Raw genomic sequence first — 9,295 nt, forward strand, 5'->3', positions numbered from 1 at the left:
GGTACTCAACTTTGTTTGCGTATCGCTCAGGCATCTGCGTTTTACATCTACCACAAGACCGTAATGTTTCAAGAAATCGGCACCCAAAATTGGTTTTGAAACATTGGCGATTATAAAATTCCAATCGAACTTCCTACGAAGGCCCAAGTTCATTGACAGCAACTTGTTACCGTAGGTTGGAATAGCCGAACCATTCGCTGCATACAATGATCGCGATGTTGATTGTAGCTTGGAGTTTTTGAATCGAGACACTGGTAGTATTGAGAGATCAGCTCCAGTATCTATGAGGAACTTGAATTGTGTGTTTCGATCCGTGATGAACAGGCGGCTAGACGTATTTACAAATTGGACTTCTTCGGTACGGAGCGAACGACGTCGCTTGCGATCTGAAGTTTGAGATCTTGTTCTGCTTCGTCTTTGTGCAGTTTTTATCTCCGCAACCTGCTTACTCAAGGCGTCTATGGCTTTCATGATATGATCATTATTCTGTGCAGATGTGTTGATAACCGCTACAGAATTGTAGTTTCCCATTTCCAACATCAGATCTGCCTGCTGCGCACATTTGTCCAAGTCAGCCTCCGAAATTGAAACGACTGCTCGCACTGCTTCAGGCAAACGATCCAGCCACAATTGTTTTATTGCTCCATCATTCATGGCGCCGCTGGCTAAATCGCGCATGGTGCGCAACAAATGTGTTGGCTTGCTATCACCTAACTGGCACTCCTGAACTAGTCGCCGCAGTTTTCGACTTTCGGAGTCTGCAAAGTCTTGAATTAGTCGCTTCTTAACCGCTTCGTATTTTTCTACAGCAGGAGGAGCACGAATAATGTCCGCGATATTTCTTAAGGTAGCGCTGTCAAGACTGCCGACTACATGATCATATTTGGTTTGGTCAGTTGTAATTCCTGCGTTTCTGAATTGAGATTCCATCTGGATGAAGTAGAGGTCTGGATCCCTCTTACAGAATGCTGGTGCTTTGATTCCGATACGACAAATGTCACCTCGAGGTTCGTTTCTGTAATCATTTGATACATTACTATCTGCAGGAATGTTATTTCTATCCAGTGCGCTATTGTTGCTTGCTTCTACTTGCGACATTTTGATCACGTCGGGGTCACCAATTGTAGGATTAACCTACTTAATTTAATTTTATTTATTTATAAAAACAAACCGTCCAAAAGAATGACAACCTTCTTTTTACTCAATAAAAATATTATTAGTTTTTTAAAAATTTTCTTTTCATGCCCAACTTACATTAAGACCGAAAAGCTTTCGGAAATTCTCATTTAAAATTCGCGCGCTGTATATTTTCCGATATTTTAAGTTTATGTAGTTTGGCAGCACTGTCCTTAATTACTATGCCAAAAATGAGCGCGATCTGTCAGACAGTTCGTTTACGGCAGCTGTTGAAACCAGTTCACCTCAGTAGGGCGTTGCGAAAAAAACAATGGAAAAAAATATTGAACAAAGAGTTTGCATCAAATTTTGTGTTTCGAACGAAATTTCGTGTGCAGAATCGTTGCGAATGCTACAAAAGGCTTATGGGGAATCAGTTTTATCGAAAACTCAAGTTTATGAGTGGTACAAAGCCTTCCAGGACGGTCGTACGACCGTCGAAGACATTTCGCAACGCACTACTGAGGTGAACTGGTTTCAACAGCTGCCGTAAACGAACTGTCTGACAGATCGAGCTCATTTTTGGCATAGTAATTAAGGACAGTGCTGCCAAACTACATAAACTTAAAATATCGAAAAATATACAGCGCGCGAATTTTAAATGAGAATTTCCGAAAACTTTTCAGTCTTAATGTATCTTATTTTCAATAATTTATTTTGTCCGAATTTGCATGGCCAATCTAGATCATGTGAATATGCAACCGCCACATATTAATATATATATTATATTATATGTACTACAATATTATATTATATTATATTGAATTATACAATTATACTCAATCTATAAGATGACCAGATACTCAGTATCTATAAGATGACCAAAAACAGTGTTTTTTAAGCCTTAAACATATTAAACAAAACAGGAACATAAAAATATATAATATGCTGTATATATCCCGGTAATTATTCTATACATTTTGCAAAGACCAGTACCAACATCTCACCAAAAAGTAATGTAATTGAAGAAGAAAACATAACACTTAACGCACTGATGGTTCGAATGACGCAAACCGTTCCGATCCACGCTCCCACGATTGAAAAACTATATGATATATAGTTATAATATATAGTTATAATATTTAGTATATATAAACTATACAAATATATAATATTTTTTTTCTTTACTATCTCTTAAATATTGACATTTTGTACAGACATGTTTCTTTGAAGTTCCGAGATTCGTTCCAAAATTCTACTATATTACTTTATTCTATTTTATTTTGAACTACATATTTCATGTCGTTTTATTATATATTTTAATCATCATATGATGTTCTTTTGTTTTACATGTTGAGACGTTTCTTTATATCTCTTATTCTTGGTTTATTGGAATTTATATTATTTGTTACTTTCTACGAATTCATTCAGTCGACTTAATATTGTTAAATTTTTTTATATCTAAAACTTTTATAAAAAGAATCTAAAGTTGATTAATTTTTTAAAATTATATGGAAACTCTAAAGTAATTAACTAATTCGAAACTGGAGAAATTTATTTAACTTAAATTTTAATTTCATCTTCGTTTCAATGAAATTAAAATGATTTTTCCATACAAAATTCAGGTATTAGGTTAGAACGAAATTAAGGAAAATGTTCAGACACATCTTAATTTCGTAAAAATCTTAATTTCATCTTCGGTTCAGCGAAATTAAGTTGTTTTTTCCATACAAAACTCAGTTTCAAGGCCTTCATTATATTGAAACGAAAGCTGAAATTAAGGTCTGAACGTAGTATTAGTGTAAAGTAATTAATTAGTGCAAAACTTGGAAAATTTATTTTTAATAAATATTTACTAACATTTTTTTTTACTGATGACTTTTTTTTATAAATCTTAGTTATTAAAATTAATGTGCAATATTTTCTTCTGCCAATATTTCTTAATGTGTATTTCTTTGAGAGCCCCCTCATAAACAGCATGTGTAGTCCAACCAAATCAATATTTCAGTACTGCCGATCGTAAAATAAAATAACTATTTCCAATTTAATTGAATTCTAGTTACACGTTAAACATTTTTAAACTTTATTTCATTTGTCGATGGAGGATTGCTAATTAATTTTAGTTTACAGGTAATTTAGTAATATTGACAAAATCAACTTTAGTATTTGTTTAAAAATTGTAATCATTGAACTGCAACCGAAACAGCTTGAAAGTTTATTACTTGTTATTAAAGTGTACAACATCAATAGCCACTATTACCATCAGCAAGTGGGACTCAGACTGTCTGCTGGTAGCACGTAGGTTGGCACCCAAACTTATGCAAAATAGTAAGCGTCTTTAAAGCTTGGCGCCGAGGCACATAAATTTCAAGCAAATGAAGAAAAAACTGCAATCTTGCATATTACGTACTGCACAGCTATTTGCCAAAATCTGCATCGATCAACAGAAGTGGAAGCAGGAATGATCATGCGGAACAAGTTCAGGTCTGTTTTCTTCTCGGCGGAGTGCCTAAAAATCGCTGACTATCGAATTTATAGAATTTATTTGGAAATTAAAAGCACCGCACTTCGAGATTTTGGTGCCGTGCTGTCGCTTTGTACTAAAGCGCAATGCAAATGTGGGCATTATTTTTTCTTCAACTGCCATTTATTTATTTATTTTCTTAGTGACTAACGCTAATTCGAGTGCCAAACAACGAATTTTATTGATTATCAAAGTGTCAAATTTCATACCCACAATTTATTCCGCAAGTTGCAAAAACCGAAAAACTCTGAATATTGAAGTACTGCAGAAGTGGCCAGACAAATTTGTGTGGACACGGATAAAAAAAATCTGGTTCGCAATTAATTAAAATATTTGGTTACAATATTCAAATAGTGTAATTAAAGGCATATAAGCATAAAAACTCAAAGATAATGTTAAGATAAAATTTTAAATTTATTTAATATATACTAATGCAATTTAATATGCTAATTCCAAAGAGGAAGTTTGTGAATTATGATCGCGTTTCTATCACGGTTTGTTTTATTTGTAATTAGAAAAGCCATTGACAGGTTTCATTCGAATTCGAATATTTTTTTCTCACACATATATACATAATATATTACTTATGTTTAACAATTATTAGTAGTAAAAATTATTAGAAGAGAAAAATGGAATCTCCAAGAAATCAAGAATTGAAGGCAAAATCATCACACCTTTCCAATAAATATCTCTAAAGAGCAAAGAAAGCTTTTCCTTCACTGGTTTTTGTTCTATAAAATAGTATTATATATCTTTTGATTGTGTTACTATTTTAGCAATGCGACTAAAATATAATTTTTTTTTTATCAAAAATAATAATTTTTATCACACATATTAACTATAGTTATATGCTATATATTTATAAAAATATTAATCAAAAATACATCAACATATTTTTGCCAAACTATATTTACATAATATATATACAATATATATTATTATATATATAATATATATACACAATTCCATAGTTTATATCCTGTTTTCGGGAAACATAAACTCTCCTACTTAGGGTCACACTGTTTTAATTCCCTAAAAGAGCTAGATTCTATTTCCATAGTGGCTTTGTGATGACTTTGTGGCCAGTACTAAATGGTTATATGGGACAGGTGTCAAATTCTTAAGGGTATTACAATGGACCTCATGGTCTTAGTGAGTCTTCGGACGGCCTCAGTAACCTAACCTAACCTAACTACAACTAGGAGGAAGAATAAAAGAAAGTCATAAGATCCTTACAAACTTAAAAATTATAGAGTCGAAGTTAGAATTAAATGAAATGTTTGTAAATTAAGTTAAATAAAATTTTTAGGTGAAATTGTTTACTACTTCCACTCAACAAATTTTTTTCCTTTGTTAACAATATCGGTCGAATATACACTTTGGTCTGAAATATGCTTATATTACAATGTAACTACGAGGGCGGTTTGATAAGTCAGTGACTTTTTGAATTTCCCTCGCAGTTACTCCAAATGCAACAATGCTGCCTTCAGCTGTAATCTACCAGTGGGCAAGCTACGTCGTTCAGTTGGTGTTTGATAGCCGTTCAAAGCAGACAACCTCGTGAATTTTTACGAAAATGGAAAAAAGTTAATTTCGTGTGCTGTTTAAGCACGGTGTCTAAAATCCACGAATTGGGATACGAACTGCTACCCCATCCAGCATATTCTCCAGATTTAGCCCCCTGCGACTATTTTCTGTTTCCAAACCTAAAGAAACGGCTGGACAGTAAGAGATTTGAATCGAATGAAGAAGTCATTACCGAAAGAAACGCGTATTTTGAGAGGTTTGAGGAAACCTATTAGAAAAACGCTGGACTAAATGTATTGAGCTAAAAGGTGATTATGTAGAAAAATAAAATGTTTATTTGCCGAAAAAAATTTATTTTATTCAAAAAGTCACTGACTTATCAAACCGCTCTCGTATTTTATATAAATGATTTTTGCAAAATAGAAATAATTGTTTTTTATTTATTTATCATTTTTTCATTTATATTAAAATTAAAAAAAAATTGTTTAGAATTTAACTACATCCTACATTATTACATGAGATAGCATAACATTTCCGATAAAATTTTTTCGTCACATTATCAAAAAAAATTTCTATTCAGCACTTGGGAAAGAATTTCCAAAATTATCCACATTTTCCTTATACATTCAAATTGAATTGCTTGTATATTTTTGCAGATATCCTGTGCTTTACACGGATGGCAAGAATAAGTGCAGTTTATACCACAAGAAGTACTGGAAAATACTAAGCATGAACTGCAAAATTTTTGTACTTTCAGCAAAATTTTCATTTGCATGACTTACTTAACTTTTTTCTCGCATGTGATTTGGGGAAATCCTTGCATTAAAACTTTCTGTTGCATTTGGCATTTTACTCGTTGACATTCTTTGTTACAGCAGACTTTACATACGAGTACAGAACAATAACAATAAATTTGACAACAATTGAAAAAGTAAATTTTCACTAAATCTTGTTAAAAATTTCGGAAAATTTCAAGGAGAACGCTTTTCCAACGTGCTGCATTTGCCAAATCAGCAAAACATTTCGGAAATGTATTATTCATGCCTGAGTGTCAAATGTTCAGCTTATTTTCGAATATTTTATTCTCGCCTCCGCACATTGTAGCAACCCTTTCGGAAAGTGCACTTAAATTTGTAGTCGGGGCATGCAACAATGCGGATTGCATTCATGTTGCATAGCCTCTGCAGTCAAAAGTTCAGAACATGCGTGCAGCAATGGTCGTTTAAAGTTTTCTAACCTCAAGGGTCGGTCATACATCGTGTGGTGCTTTGCATGCTTTTGACCATACATGTTATATAGCTTTCTGCATTGACAAAGGGAAAAATTTAATTTTGTTGCAAAGAACTGAAAACTCATAAACTGAAAATGCAAGGAAATCTTTTAATAACTCGTCCAATAATGCACAAATGAGAAATAGAGACTGCATTCAGATAAAGTGAAAAACTTTAGTTGTTTATTGCTTGGTAGTCTTTAAGTTCTGAAACTTTTAAAGATGATTTACTATGAGAATTGATAAGTACTGAAAATTCATAGTTTAATAATAAACTAATTGTAAACGAGAGATAGTGTTTCAGAGTAGAATTTAATAGAAAATAAATTGTTTTAATGACCAAATTCTAATCACTACCCTGGCGATAAGACATATTATTTAAAAATAATTCAAAAAGTTGTGTATTATTAAAGCAATTGACCAACGAGCCCATTCAAATATATATATATAGAAACATATATATATAAAAAATTTTTTTGAACAATCTACATATTTGATTTTCATATTTTAGTTCTCCAATTAAATTTTATTGTAAGTTTATGTTTTATAGCCCGTTGGAATGTGTATTTTCTACGAATTTGTTAAAAGTATGTTCTCTGAAGAGGTAAGAACAAAAATATTTTTTTTTCAAAATCCTTGATTGTGCAAAATCTGCCCTTAGCATAAAGAAGAAATATGTAAAAAAACATATCCGTTGATATCTATCGGTTTTACTTAACTATTTATTTACTTATCTATCTATTTGTTGTTGCAATCTATCACTGCTCAATAAAAAACTTCTGTCTTTAAGGACTAGCATCATAACTTATATCTGCTATTACAGGTATTAGGCGCAGCCGCATCCAGAAGCTCCCTTAAACCCGCCTGTCCAGTGGCTTGTTGTCGTTAGTTGGTAGCAGCGAGTATCTTTATAATGTTCGTCAACATATCTTTTCACTGATAAACAGACATTCACTAAAACGTTTTCCACAAGCGTGTCAGATATGTTTCTAGCCTCAAAATTTACATCCATTCGTTCAAGCCAGCAAAGTCGCTGAGTTTTTATATGCATAATTCTATTGCGGTTATGCGTATTCTATTCCATTTGTTATTTGTTATTACCCAAGCAAATGAGATCATAGATCTTCCATAGATTTTTTTCTCTGATATTTTCAACGTTTGCTTATCAGTGTTGTTTATTATCCATGCTTCTGCACCATAAAGCACGATAGATGTGATAATATGTTTATGGAACATGATTTTTTTCCATCGAAGAAGCCCATCTTTCACATGGACGAAAGAAAGATCTATTAGCAAGATTCATCCTTGATTGAATTTCTAAGATGACATCATTTTTGGTGTTTTCGTTATTCTCCACATAAAGAAAGGCTTTTACTATCACAAACTTACAGCAGTTAACAGTAATGTAAGTCGCAAGATACTCATTAAATTTATTTGCTGACAGATTTTCCTTTGTTTTGTCCTTGTTTACCTATGTTGATCCTTTTTTCGAGTCACTTTTACTCTTTGATAGCTGGGGGTACTACAGGGTCCCACCCATCTCATTGACTAATTTATGTATTTCCTATAAGCTTCATGATTATTCAGTGATTGATCTAAGATGTGCGTACCTCCCCGTGCGGAGACTGATTACTCTAAGATTAGATAGGGCTAAATAGGATAGTCTGTTTATCACAGAACCCATTTGTTTCGCTTGTTCTTCTAAGTTGAAAAAAGCCGCATTGATGGAGCAGGTATGAAAACGGCAGCAATAAAAACTTGAACCGATACTCTAAATTCTATTCCAAGAAGTCTTTGTTTTACAATGACAGGAGGGGCATTATCACTTTTTTAAAGAGTGCCACGTGCTCCTAAATAGACATTTGCTTCAAGTTACATCTTAATCTGTATAGTATACCTTTATACACCTGAAGATACTGCTCCATTAGGGGATACCAAGTTGGTTTAAAAATTATTTTCTCACACCACATTATTTTGAAAAATAAACTCTTTTAAGAATTAAGAATTGAAAATATAGTAATTGTTGTGATTTCCATAAACTGTGGTTTTTAAAACCTTACCCTAGCTATTATTAGATGTAAATTTAGAGCTCCCACAATATAACATATTTTGTTTTCTTTTTAACTGCAGGAACCAGATAATATCAAAAATGTAAGAAATATTTTTAGATTAAATAATAATAACTAAATTAAATTATATGACTTAACTAACTTTTGGTATATTATTTTAGTAACATTATTTAGTCGAGTGGTATACTCTTTTGCGTCAGCATGAAGCTTTCATATGTTCTTTATATATAACGAAGATTTATCTTTTTGGTATAACCATCTTCATATATCAAAATTAAGATATACAATTTCCGCAGAGAATTTATCATTTTTAAACCATCAATTTAACACATCTTGGTCTATGTACTCTGCTTCATCTGCTTGGTGGAGTGAGCATTCCACTTCAGATTATTTTCTCTTTACAGGGCTTAAGCCTTTTTAAATTTTTCAGAAATTAAGTACAATTGTAAATTATTTCATATTTGTTCAATTTACATTTATTAACTCTTTTTTCATTAACCTTTGAAGACATTTTAAAATTATAACTTAAAATGATTTGGTACAATATTAAATTGATAAGCAGGTAGGTAAAATTGACTAACTGAAAACACTCATTGACCTGATAGATTTGTAGTGATACCAGGTTAGAGTTAACTGGCTAGTGCAATTAATGACTGTACTAATACGTAAGATTTATATATATGTCGTTACACATTTTAAGAAATAATTTTCTCTAATTACAAGGCCCAAATTCAGCAATATGTTATAGTTGAGTTGAGTTGAGTTTTTAAAAGAGCTTAAAAGAAATAA

This window comes from Teleopsis dalmanni, chromosome 2 (assembly GCF_002237135.1).
Source record: "Teleopsis dalmanni isolate 2A chromosome 2, ASM223713v2, whole genome shotgun sequence".
NCBI classification, from domain to species: Eukaryota; Metazoa; Arthropoda; class Insecta; order Diptera; family Diopsidae; genus Teleopsis; species Teleopsis dalmanni.